Raw genomic sequence first — 14,403 nt, 5'->3', positions numbered from 1 at the left:
GTCGCCAAATTCGTTCCAATTTTTTGCAGGCACTTTTCTCCGCCCGTAAACTAGACGTGAACCAGCCTGTGGCAGACCTTTTAGGTGAAAATCTAAGAGGCTTAAGAGGAATTACTCTGTTGAGAAAGTTAATAACTGTAGAATCGAATAATTCCAGCTGCTGGTCCACATCCCCCTGCATACTGCTCCAGTCCCACCCCTCAAACAAAGAAGAAAGATGGTTGGCCGTTAATTTGTGCCAAGGTCTGTATTGGCGAGTTCCAGAGTTGTTAATAGTTGCCGGGAGATGTCCAATTGGACCCAACAGTTGGAAATTAATCATAAAATGATCAGACCAAGTGAGTGGCAAAGTTTCACCACATTTAATGTCTGGAGAATTGGAAAAAATGAGATCCAATGTGTGACCAGCAATGTGGGTGGGAGCCGTATTAATAATCTTTAGTCCCCCTACAGCTAGATCTTGTAAGCACAGTCTGGCATCTTGATTGGAAGCATCTTCACTGTGGATGTTAAAATCCCCAATTAGGAGGAATTTACGCGTGGTGATTAAATAGGGGGATATAAATTCAAGCAGTTGGCCAGTGAAGTTAGATGTTGATCCCGGCGGTCTATAAACTAAAGCACCTTTCCAAGTGCAACCTACAGATAGGTCCAATCTAAAAACAATACATTCAAAAGCTTCCGTCCCAATCTGATCGAGAATAGTGGCAGTCAGTTCCTCTTTATAAATTAAGGCTATGTCCCCGCCCGTTTTATTTATTCTATCCCGCCTAAGAATCCGATAGCCCTCAGGTATAGCAAGAGCGATAGCCGGAGTGGAGGAGGGTTTAAGCCAGGTCTCAGTAATGAAACCCAAATCTGGCTTCAAGTCAGTTAAAGCATCCCATATATCTGCAGAATGTTTGACCAAAGATCTAACATTGGCTAAAATACAGTTCCATACCTGGTGCTGTACAATAGGAAGAGAATACCTGTGATGGGCCAACTGAGGGGAATCAGGTGGGCATAAGCAGTCAGGTGATAGAGTAGAGAGTACTGTGGGACTGTAACAATGTAAACTTTGGTATTTGCAGCCCGGGCATGAAAAGGGACCTTCAAAAGGGCCATTGCACACAGTTGTACAGCACTTCTTATTTAACGAAAACAACTGCTCACGTGAATAGTGCAGAGCTGGATTAATCGCGAATCCTGATCCTATCAGCAAATTAGCAAGGTGTGTGGCGGCTGGCGGCGACCTGGCGCGGACGGGCGCAGACGGGATTGCCTCTGGCGCGCCTCCGGCGCGCCATCGGCGCGCCCGCTGCGCGCGTGCGCTGTGCGCTAGCATGGGACCGTTCTTAAAGCCCCCGTGATGTGAGCACTAGAGCGCTCACAAAGATGGCGCCCAATAATGTCCCAGCCTTGAGGAAACCCCGGAAGTGCTCGCTAAGCAGCGAGGATGAAGCCAAATTTTATGTGCAGGTATGAGGAGGAGCAACGAGGTAAGAACACACTTTTAAAAACACAATATTAAAAAAGAATACATAAACCTCCTATGAATACATAGACACGCAATTATAGGCAGTTATATCAGCAATCTGCTTCCCAACGTATTAGGAGTGGGGAATGCAGATAGTCAAGGTAGAAACAAATATATAGTAAACAGCTATCGGCGTTCAGTCAGCAAAACATGATTCCTCCAAGAATCAGCTATCGCGCTGCGCGCTAGCATGGGACCATTCTTAAAGCCCCCGTGATGTGAGCACGGGGGCTCACATCACGGGCTCCCCCGTGATGTAGTACATTGTTGGTCCCCCAGAGCCATTCAGATTTGATGTGATTAGAGTCACAGCCATTTTTTACCCACCCATGCCTCACATAAAAAGCAGAATAACAGCATACCTGATGAAAAAAATATTTTTTTAAAGGATTTCCTAGTAAACAATTAAACAGGCACTTTGGGTGACAAAAATAAATTACCTCTCATTAATGAGTATCACTTTATGCACTATGAAGTACCAGTATTCTTGTTAATGTAATATGGAGGCATGCTAACTAGCGCGTCGGCAGCTAGTACTTTGCTATTCTCCGCAGTCTGCAGCGGGGGCAGCTGTAATGGACAAGTATCTTATTCAAATGGTCCTGCTCTTCTTCAAAATGCCTTTCAATCTTACTCTGACTCCAAGGTAGATGAATAATAATGATACAACATCACACATGTCACATATAAAATGCGGATATCCTGCCATAAGTAGAGGGTGGGAAGAAACTATGCACTGCAGTATAGGGAAAGGCTTAGGGAACGGGATGTATAGATTGTCTTTGGCATGTTCGACACAGATTATCCCATCTGCAAAACTCAAGGCACTTCGTCCCACTTCACACCCTGACCTCATCCTCCACCAAAATGTATAATTATTTCCAACAACTATGGACCAGATGTAGGAAGCCAAATTGCGATTGCGTTTGCGATCGCAAACGCTGAAATTCACAGAATTTCAGTGTTTGCGATCGCAATTTGGCTGTGAGCAATGTAGGTAGGCAAATACCCTCTCACAAAATAAGGAATCGCAAAAACTGCAATTCCTTATTGTGTGCAAGCATTTAGAAAATCTCAATTAGCGATTCCCTAAATGCTATGCTAGTAGGCATTGCAAATTGCGATTTTGACTTACGGAATCGCAAATTGCCACCAACTTCAAGTTGGTAGTATTTTGCGATTTCTTTTAAAAAAGCACGTTTTTTGCTTTTTTTAAAGCGCCATGTGGCACACATACATGCCTTTAGGGCATGTATGTGCGGCACATGTGCACACATGCACATTTCAGGGGTGCAACAGGGTGTCATTTACAAACCCTGGCACCCTTGAAATTGCGCACGCAATTTGCGAGTACCATTTGGTTACTCGCAAATTGCGTGCGCAAATCCCATTCATTCTTATAGGCCTCTTGGCTCATAGGAATGAATGGGAAGGTATTCCTTGATTGTGAATCTCAATTTGCGATTCACAATTAAGGAATATTAAGGAATCGCTATTATTTTTGCGATTCCTACATACATTCCATTTTGCGAGTGCTTAATAGCGATTCGGTAGAAATCGCTATTAAGGACTCACAAAAATGCATTTAGCTACATCTGGCCCCTATATTCGCTTGGCAGTAAGGAAAGAAAGCTTAACTTGCTCTACTGCAGGGTATGTTAGAGGGATTAGGCTGGGTAAGTAGACATTTTACTAGAGAATAGTGGGGTGTCGCTGATCATCATTATGTGCCTATGCTTTGGCTTACTCAGTCGACAAATGTTGAAAGGGAAACATTTAAACAGGTGTAAATCTGTTACGGAAGCCATGAAACATATAAATCACTTGGCCAGAAAAATGTGGCGCATGCCAAGACAGGATTTTTCAATACTTTAAGCTGGCTGGAACAGAAATTAGGGAAGAAAAAAGGAATGAAGAACTAGGAAGTGACTGAGTGGGCACTGGGAGGGAAAGGAAGCGCACTTAGGGGCAGATTTATATTGGAGATGCGCCACTTTTACGCCACCGTTGCGTCACTTTTGTGACGCAGTGGCGGTGTCAACCCTGCGCCACGTTGCGCCATATTTACATCGTGACGCATCTATGGAGATGCGTCACGATGTAAAGCCCTGCGCCACGTAAAACCTGCGTCAGGTTTCACGTGGGCGTGTCGACTGAGGGGGGGGCGTTCCGTCGCAGGAACGCCCCTGAAAAGTGACTCAGTCAAATCTATAAGATTTGACTGAGTCACTTTCCCAACGCTGATGCGCCAAAACCCTGCGCCTGCTTGAAGCAGGCGTAAGGCTTGACGCACCATGTTAGGGATAGGGTAGGTTGGAACAGTGCTGGAGTTGCGTCGCGCTTGCGACGCAACTGAAGCACTGCGCCGACCTTACACCATCGGATGCGTCACGCATCTGTTTATTCCTGCGCCATGATGCGCTGCATTGTAAATGCGGCGCATCATGTGTGGCGCAAGGGTAAACTTGCGTGACGCATCATTCCTGGCGCATCCTTGCTGATTTGCAGGGATGCGCCAGGAAACATAAATCTGCCCCTTAGTTTTTACCTTGCCATGCATTGAAAACTTTGTAAATGCGACATTAACTCAAGCAGATGCACATTGCACAGCCAACACTGCAGTTCCCAATTGAGCCATGCAACAGCTAGGTCATGGGTGGCACTGATGAAATGCCATGGGAAGGGAAGGGATGGTTTGGTTACATTGTATTGTATTGTAATTGCATTTATACAGTGCTTACTACCCCTGACGAGGCTTCAAAGCACTTTTTCGGCGAGTAGAACACTATTCCGGAACCCATAAAGAATTAGTGTTGCATTAGTATAGTGAAATATGAAAATAATTTGAGTGGTGGATATGTTAGTCAGTTATTTGGAATCAGAAAGATAGTGGAGGGATAGAAGAGGGAAAAAGATTTGCACTTATAAAGCGCTTGTTACCCCTGATGGGGTGTTGAAATGTTTTTTTAGCGAGTAGCATGCTACTCCGGAACCCATAAATGATTAGTAGTGAATAAGTATAGTGAAATATGAAAGTAATTTGAGTTGTGGAAATTAGTCAGTTATATGGAGTGAGAATGATAGCGGAGGGACAGAAGAGAAAGAAAGGGTTTGCATTTATATAGTGCTTCCTACCCCTGATGGGTTTTGAAGTGTTTTTTCGGCAAGTAGCACACTATTCCAGAACCTATAAAGGATTAGTGGTGAATTAGTATAGTGAAATATGAAAGTAATTTGAGCGGTAGATATGTTAGTCAGTTATTTGTATTGAGAAGGGTAGCGGAGAGAAAGAAGATGGAAAAGGTTTGCATTTATATAGCGCTTGCCACCCCTGATGAGGTGTTGAAGCACTTTTTCAGCAAGTAGCACACCACTCTGGAACCTATAATGGATTACTATAGTGAAATGAGTGGGCATGTTAGTCTGTTATTTGGATTGAAAAGGATAATGAAGGGATAGAAGAGGGAAGGATTTAGACTTTATTTAATTTATTTATTTATTTTTTGCGGAGGTCATAGCAGTAGGAGTAGGCTTGGGAGGAGTAAAAGGGATGTGGAGGGGAAGAGTCAGAGGGAAGGATTTAGAAAGGTTTGTTTTGAGGGATCCTGCACCTGTATCCATATGTTCTCCTATAATGAAGCAGTCACCCTAACAGCGACTGACTGGAAGATTTCCTAATAAGGTCCTGAATGTCTTACTCATTCAATGAGCGAAATAGACTGTATTGGAAATCGAACATGCATGCACTGTGCCCCACAGATTGTTATGGATGGATTTCAAAGTAGCAAGACTGCAAGCCCTCGCAGTTCTAGCAGAGGCTCCTTCCTCCCTGAGATTAGAAGCATAGCTAGTACCAAATATACCAAGAGCTATTTCTATCATCGTGAGAACTAAAGGAACTAAAGAGAACAGCATATAATGTACAATTTGGGTTGCAACAGGGCACTAGCCATGCTTTTAATCTCAGGAAGGTTTTTGCTTAATTTGTAAAATTGTAAGTGTCTGTGCTGAATGATTACTCAGAGGCTTGAAGCTAGCACAGATAAATATCTTAATTGCTAAATATCATGCCTCCTTTGTCCACCACCAGACTCTCCCTGCCCCTTTATCTCACTCTTGCAGGTTCTTTTTCATTCCTGCTGTCTCCCACTGTCACTGTTTTTCTTACCTTTCTCTTCCTCCCACTTAGCTCCTTTTTAGGTTGAGCCTAAGGGCAGTGTGCATGTGCTGCTCGCTCTGCGAGGCATTCTGTATTAGGGTATGCACTGGAAGCCCTGCCCACTCTCCACCCATATTTGTCATTGGCTTGTGTCATTGTCCTTCATAAATGCTGGCTTCTGATTCGTAAGTAGGCTTGTTAGTTCCTCCTTGGTACCGCCTTGTCCACATTTGTTACCGCCCATAACAACTGGACCTTTTACTTGGCTTGTAACACAGTCGACGTTATATGTGGGTGAGCACTAATTTGTTTATGGCCTATGGGGACAAACACTGGCGCTGCTTTTTTGTTTGTATTTGCAGTGTGCCGTATAGAGCTATGCAGCTCTAACTTTAAAAGCAGCTGCCCCCTACCCCCACAGTACTCACTTCAAAATGGCAAGGCTTTTTTTTTAATTATTTTTTTTATTATTACTACAACTTATTACTACTTTTTAAATGAACGTAGCGTCCGCTTCATGGACACTGCGCATTATTTCACCTTTTGTTTTTTTTAAAAGAATGTGCAATCTGAGCTCGGCGCCTGCTTTAGGGATACCGCACTGTTTCTTTTTTGAAACTTTAATGGTGAGCGCGGCGCCCACTTCATGGATATTGCGCTCTGTTTCTTTTTATTCTTTTTTTTAAACTTTATTTGTGAGCGCGGTGCCCACTTCATAGACACCGCGCGCTACAATACAATAGGTCTTGCTTTTGCTAAAGTTTGACCTATTAGTATTGTAAATGACAATGCCTTTTCATATTATAAAAGGCATTGCCGTTTACAATGACAAAAGGTCAAAATCTCGCTATTGCGAGACCTATTGCATTGTAAATGCTTGTTTGTTTTTCTCTCTATTGTTCTGGGTCGAAGTCTGATGAGGAAAAGTAAGTGCTGGTCCCCCAAAAAAGAATGTCGGTGGGCCACAGATGCAACCACCGGCACAAAAGTAACTTCCGGTTTTAGCACAGGTGTGGAAATTCTGGCACAAAGTCTACAAAAAATGCTCGACTATCCCCTTTACCCTGATGATTTTATTAACATGGCTTGTTTATATCGCCTGGCTCTTTCACAATGCGACTGATACAGGTATCATTAAGAGGTAATGGGATCAGAGGCAGACAGTACATAATCCTTCAGACAAACGATGTGTATCTGGACAATGTTGACTCGCGACTGCCAGAGTGGGTCTGGCTTTCATCACCGCATCTCTGTACTAAAACTTGTAAGTAAGTCAAAGGGCCCACCTGCGCAACGACTCCTGCAAAACATATCAGAACCGAGGATAAATCCGCCGTCCTCCTCCACACCCACCCGCCACACACACTCCCTCCCAAAGGATCTACTTCTCCACTACCAGGAGATTGTTAAAAACTATAAAGCCTGAGTCACAATAAATAGGAATTTCGACAAAGGTTAGACATGCAACACTTTATCTTGACCTATTTTTGTTCTTCTATAATAATAAAAGGAGCAAATAATTGTGTGCGACATATTGAATGTAAACCAGGTATTGTATTGCCCACTTACTAAAGGCACATGCATCAACCAAAATTCCGGTCGCAAACGGACCGATTTGCAGAATCGGCCCCTTTGCGACCGGTATTTTGTCATTTGGGTTGCATCAACCCAAATGCAAATTGGCAAAATAGGTAATCATAAAATTTGCGATTACATAAATTGTGAATGCATTTAGGGAATCGCAAATTGTGATTCCCTATTTGGGATGCAACAAGCCTTTCCATGATGCAATTTCGCATTTAGGAAACGCTAATTACCATCAACTCCAAATTGATGGTAATTTGCAAAAACTTAGAAAAATGCACAAAAGTGCATTTTTCAAAGTGCCATGTGCCTTGGGGCATGTGTGTGCCCCACATATGCACACATGACAATTTTGGGGGTGCATCAGGGTGGCCTTTTGGCCCCCTTGCACCCTTGAAATTGCATCCCGAATTTGCGAGTACCTATTTGGTACTTGCAAATTGCGCATGCAATCCCCATTCATACCTATTTATTATCTTAATTGCAAATCACAATTTGCTATTCGCAATTAAGGAATATGTAGGAATCGCAAATATTTTAGTGAAACCTACATGCATAGGCAATTGCAATTTCATAATTGCGATTCCTTAATAATCGCAATTTAGGAATCGCAATTGTCTACCTTGATGCATGTGCCCCTAAAATTCTAAAACAACGAAAAGCAAGCACAGTCCACAATCCACATATTGAATCTGTTCTCTGTGCAAATTTATATGAGACTGGATGACAACATGCTGTACTCCATGCCTGCTGCTTAGAAAATGTTATTGATTGAAATACGTGTCTGCTGATAGCGCTATCAGTAGAAAAACGTACATTTAGTGAGTGTGTATTTTCTTTGAAAGATTAAAGGTTCTACTCCAGACTGTATCTTTTCAAATGATGATGTCTTAATATCAGATCGGGGGTGATGATTGACTGGAATTTTGACAGAAACCTCCCCTTTGAAAGTTTAGAAAGGAAATGCAGACGTTCTGCCAATATTAAGGGAAGAGTCATAGTTTTACAAAACTTTGTACGCCTGGGGCAGAGCAGCTGTGAGAAATCGAATGTCAGAATATGAGAAAGAGTGTGAAAAGCGCTTGAGGTACTTGGGCAGGTCGGGTAACCATTATACCAGTTTATCACCATAGTAAATCCACTTTAATTATAATTATTTATGGTTTATGACTTTTGGGGACAAAGTGCATCGGTTTTCTAACGCCAAGCTGAATGCCTATAAAACAATAACACATCATTTACAATGTTCTATTGATTCAGAAAATTACTAGCTATACCACTCAATGTCAATGAATTATTGTCTCTTTTGTCGACTATTAAAATGCATGACATTATTTTTAGTTTCTAATGTATCTACTTTGTTTTCCTGTTGATTTTGGGAGAGATTTACCATTTTTTCATGCAGCGCACTGCAGTAGCCGCAAATGCTGTGCTGCACTGCGTGAAAAGGAGAAAGGAGGAGAGCGCCAAATTTACTAAAATAAGGCACTCTCCTCTCCCTTGCGCCTGCTCTGAAATCAGCAGCTGTGCGCCTCGGAGACACCCTTGTGCCAGGGCACAAGGGTGTCCCCATGAGAGTAGCATAGGTTTTGTACTGGAAGGGTACCCTTCCAGTACAAAATACTATGCAGAGACTCACTTCAAACCTATTACCTCTTTGTATGTGTGCTGTACAGTGCAGCACACATGCAAAGTTGCAAAAGGAAGGAGAAATTAAAGTTTTTCTCCTTCCTTGCACCTAGTTTGAAAGGGCGCAGTTTTCTCACGCTAAACCCTGTTTACTTTGTTTAGTAAATTGGGTTTAGTGTGAGAAACCTTGGGAGGTTGTATGGGAACACCCATGCTCCACCCATTGTACACCCCTTGGCGCTAAGTAATCCAGAGCAGCGCATAGCGCTACTTTGCATTACTGTCCCATTGTTTCCTGCGCTAAACAAGTTTAACACTAAAAAGTAAATTTGGAAAAAAGATTTTGTGCTGATTTGCATCACTTTTGTGACACAAATATGATGTAAAATCTTAGTAAATCTCCCCCTTTGAGTCTAGTTGCGGCTTCCAGTGGCCGAATTGGTACGCTCTAGAGGCCTCAATTATGAGGTTTTACCGTAGGGCAGCCCCACAAGCCTTCCTGCAGTGCTGCCCTACAGTAAAAGAAAAGGGCAGGAATGCGTCATATTTATCAGAAATGGTGCATTCCTATCTTTTTCGCTGGCACACAATAGACTGCTGTGCGCGAATACAGGCACCTTTGCACCATAGTGCAAGGGTGCCTGCGCTGCGGCAATGATTATTTTTGTGCAGGAAGGAAAACCTTCCTGCATAAAAATAATCACAAGAAGCTTTTTCCTCATTCTATGTGTGATGCAGAATGCAGCACACATAGAAAAAGGGAAGATGAGGAGAAATAAAGATATTGCTTCTCGTTGTGCCTTACTTATGCCTCCCCTGGGGAGGCATACGTTTTTGCCACTGCCTCAGATTTACGATTTCTCGTAAATCTGGGGTGGTGCCAAAAAGCCATGGTTGTTGATGGGAACGCCCCCAACAACACCTACTGCACACCCTTTAACGCAGAAAACTGCATTGAAGGGAACGATATTTAGGAGGCAGCATTAAGCCAAAAAAAGTGGCTTCGTACTGCCTCATGAATAAGGAGTAGGCTCCTGCGCCAAGGAACATCACAAAAAGGGATGTTCCAGCAGTGCAGAGGTCTCATAAATGAGACCCTAAGTGAACAAGAAAAGCAGCGTAGCCAATAGGTCTCGCCCAAGAGATATCAATTGGCTTTTTTTTTCTTCTTTTTGTCGTGTTTTAAAGCAGTGCAGCAGCTGTGCAGAATGGCTGAAAATTAAAAAAAGAGCTCTATGAGGTGGTCAACGCTGTCCATGTCATAGAGCTTTTTACGGCTCTGTATAGTAATATAGTCCCCTTGGTGTGAGTGCCTCACAAATAAATACAGAATGAATACTTGCTTGTTTCCCCCTTTCGAAGGTTAACAAAATGTTACTTCTGGTTCAGGGGGTGGGACTTCCTTGTATGCTTGAGTCAATGCAGGACTATTCCGGAGCAGTTGATTCACTACTTTACATATGAGAGTGAAGAAGGGCTGCACTTTACATATAAAGAAAGATTTTGTTTTGTCATTTAGTTCAAAGTTTTTATGACCTGTATGCCTCCATAATTGAATAGCAACTACAACACCGACAAAAAGGACCTAAAAGCCTATCCTGAGGCAGCTGAATGTTTGTTCAGCTGCAGGTCACCTTTAACAAGTCCAATCGTCTTGACTCCATTTTGAAATCTCAGCCCCACAGGGCATTATCCTGGTTTCATGATTTATGGCCATATAAGACTAAGGGCCTGATTTCGATGTTGGGCTGAATTCCTTACGCCTGACACTGACTCAGTCCTGGGACCGACTGACACCCTTCGGCGGTCCCGACCACCTCATTAGGATGCGATTGAACACTGTTCAGTAGCATTCCTACATTCCACTAAATTCCGTAAACCGTCCATAATGCATACTCCCATAGTGAAATGGGAGGTGTAGTTCATCCTCGAACCCCGTGGCAGGCACCTCAAGGTGGAAACCATGTTGGAAACCATGCATTGTAATCTCAAGGGCGGAAAAGCCCGCCCTTGAGATTACTGGCAATATTCCGACTGGCCGATGGGGCCTCCAAGCCCATCGGAACCCAGCCAGAATGACCGGCCAGTTTACTTTCCAGCCACCTATATCTTAATTAGGCGGTCGGAAAGTAAACAAGATTTACCTTTATGATCGAGGGGTTTTACCCTACCTGGTAACTCCTAAAAATCTGCAAAACTGTTTAACCTGGAAATAAGAGTTGATGAGCAGAATAGAATTACTGTTTCGTGAGGGATCAAGCCTTAGGGAGGGGGGAAAGAGAATGACTCCTGTGCAGGGGAACTGTCATAACTTTATTGCTGTGTGGACTTTTTGTCCCAAAGGGTTGAGGAGGCAGCCCCTAGCATCGCCATCACCTGTCCCGAATCCTAAAGCACTATATAGTCCGTTTGATGGTCCGGCTTCACGGGACATGCCCGGGCAAAGCCCCTGCCGAGGTAGGCCCATTCTGCACCCATCAGCGACAGGAAGAGGCGAGGCAGGGCCACCTCACTTGGCTTGTCTTTTTGGTGTGTGGGTGTCTGTTGTTGTTGGAACTGATCGAACAGCTGTGAACATTCGCCTTGACCCAGGACTCATCTGGAGGTTTTTTCTTCCTCATTATTGTGAACTTGTTTTTTGGGGACCGCTGAGCAAGCTATTAACTTTGCCCTAATCTCAACAGTTGCTTTTGTGAATGTCTCTTCTGGATATGGACAGGGTTTTAGTTTGGGCCTGCTGTTGTAGGGCTTTGTCTTAGTTGTTGGAGTCTGGTTTTGAGGGCTCACCTTCCATGCTGGTGTGGGGCGTATGGTGATAAGAGGTTCGAATAAAATGGGGAAAAGAAAAGTGTCTTCTGCTACAGTTCCCCCCACCCCCACGTTGTTCCTTGTGTTTCAGCTATAGAATGCTTTTTAAACCGTACGGTGGCTGTGGTATCTAAAGAAATAGAGCTGGCAGAAAGAAGGCTTTCCTTGTTCAGGGAATGCCTTTCCATTTCCACCACACTGCTCACCTAATCGTAGTATGGCCCCAGGAACACCCCAGGGTTTAAGTATCTCAGGTGATTTGGTATGACAAGGGGAGGGTTAAAATGGGGCAGGGGGCACTCTACTTTATTGTAGGGAGGGAAGGTAATGTTATAGCTCTAAAAAATACTAATCGGGCAACAAAAAAAAATCACACTTTGTAATCATGACAGGGCAAATAAAAGACATGTCAGCAACCTTGCTGTAATTCATGCAGGCACCAGAAATGTAAAAATGTGATGTGCTGTTTTCCTGCAGCAGAGTAGCAAAACACAGTTTCTCTTTACTGACTTATCTGCTGAACTGCCACAGAACCAAGAAAGTGAGTGGAGGGGGCAGGGGGATCAGCGGCAAGACTGACTTTAGGGTCTACCATTGTTACTAAACGTTGTTCTTTACACAACCTCTGAGAGTAAAATGGGTCCGAGTCCTCAGTGCTGGAAGGGAGGAGATGAAAGAAGAATGTCTGTGTGGGGGAGTATTGGGGTGGTTGTCTTTCCACCCGTGGCTGATAACGGAGGGTGGGAATCAGCTGTACAAAGAGACATTTTGGATAAATTCACAGCTGCTCAAAGGCATCTACAGAAAACGCCTTTATCTGAAGGGCATTCATCAGGGAGGCCTGCCGTGCCCAGACCATTGTCCCCCGATCCCCCATCTAAGCAGGGGGAGGGGCAGCACCCTGACACTTCACTGCTTTCTGAGAAATCAATAATACAACGCCACCTCACCGTTGAGGCGCAGACACATCGACTAAAATAAACACCAATATCTTGCATCTTGTACCAGGAGAAAGGTCAAAGGTCAACCCGAAGATAAAACTAAATTCGTAAAACAAAAAACGTCCGCGAGGACAAAACTCACACTTTTATATGGTGAAAACTTGCTTCACTGACACACATGATCTTTGTTTTTAATCAATTAATCACATTTTAATTAAAACCAACAGAAACAATGTTCATAAATCTAAGTACCTGAGCTGGGGCAGCAACACGAGGAGTGCCGTGGCTTGGATTTCAGTTGAAAGCATCAGGGATTGGTCGATAGGGTGTGTGTAACTCTCCCCTCCAGAGTTACTGTACTAAAAAAACTAAATATTAAAACAGCTCATGGAGATACGAAGAGGGCTCAGAACACAAGCAGGAAACTAACAAAAAAAAGTCCCCCAAAATGAAGAGATAAGCACTAAAGTGGAACAATACCAGAAGTTGACCCTGCTCCGTGGGAGGAAACAAATGAGCACAAGGCGGAGCAAAGAGGAAAGACTGCCTTCTAGCAAGCAAGCCTTTTTAAAGGACAATGTAAGTCACAAATCAAAAGTCAATGGGTGGGATGTAAGCCCACAAAGTCTATACAGCATGTCTCGAAGAGACAGCGCAGGCACTGCCTATGCTTGACCTAAAAAGATAGAGTCACTGTTTTCTGACAACGATTAAAGGGAGCTTCCAAAAGCAAAACATGTGGGCTTGGAAAAACAGCTACCCTTCAGAAATTGTACATTTAGAAGCTAGACAGAATGGTTAGTGAAGGTGAATGACCTTGTAGGTCAAACAAGTAGGAATGTCTATGTGTAATGGAAGTGAACAGAGGATGCCCAGTATTGGGGACACATGAAAAATCTTGGTAACAAAAGTTACCAGCATGGCAGCAGATTCAAAAATAGGCTTTAGAGAGATGAGAAAAGATTTATGCGCTCAATGAGAAATAAGGTCCCACCTAGATAATATATGGTAGCAGTGCCAACATTGCTGTTTTAAATTCATCAGTTAAATACACCACATATTGAGATTGATGTCTATAGCAATTTAGTGGTGCCAAACCCCAAATTACAGGGGTTGTGACTGCTAAATCACTTTTTCTTATGTGCTAACCCCATTTTTTTATTTCCAAAATGGGTTTAGAAGCCAGTGCCAAAGTGTCATTTGGAAGGGGCACGTTAAAGGCGTTTCTTCCAAACTGCAAATTGGAAAGGTATGTGTCAATGGTTTGCAACTGTAATTTCAGCCACAAACTATTCCTCTGTTACTGACTACAAAGTTAGGATCGTAACCGATTCGTAAAGGGAAAGCGGTCCTGTTTGGACCCCTTGCCCTTAGGGAGTTGGTATGGCAGTTTCAATTGGAATAAGATTTTTTCTTTTTAATGCAGCCTGGGTTTCTTTAAGGAAGTTTGACTGCTTAAAAAACGCTTTGTAAACCAATCACAAAGATGGTGATGTACTGTCCTTGTATAGAATAATTCCTCTGATTGTAGTCAGTCACAGAGGCTCAAAAATTGTGAGGTGCCTAATATTAATTAAGCAGGTCATACTACTACCAGGGGTGGGCGTAGTGGGGCTACGTGGAGCAGCGCGTAGTGTGCCCAAATCTACACACGCTCGCGCGCTCCGCGTAGCACCACTACGCGCCGCCCGCCTCCCGCCCACCCTCCTTTTAAAATAATGTCATGTATGCTAAAATAATTAAATATAAAGACTTACCTGCAG

The sequence above is a fragment of the Triturus cristatus genome, chromosome 8, assembly GCF_964204655.1.
Source record: "Triturus cristatus chromosome 8, aTriCri1.1, whole genome shotgun sequence".
NCBI lineage: Eukaryota > Metazoa > Chordata > Amphibia > Caudata > Salamandridae > Triturus > Triturus cristatus.
The sequence above is the reverse complement of the archived record's forward strand: the minus strand, read 5'-3'. Positions refer to the sequence as shown.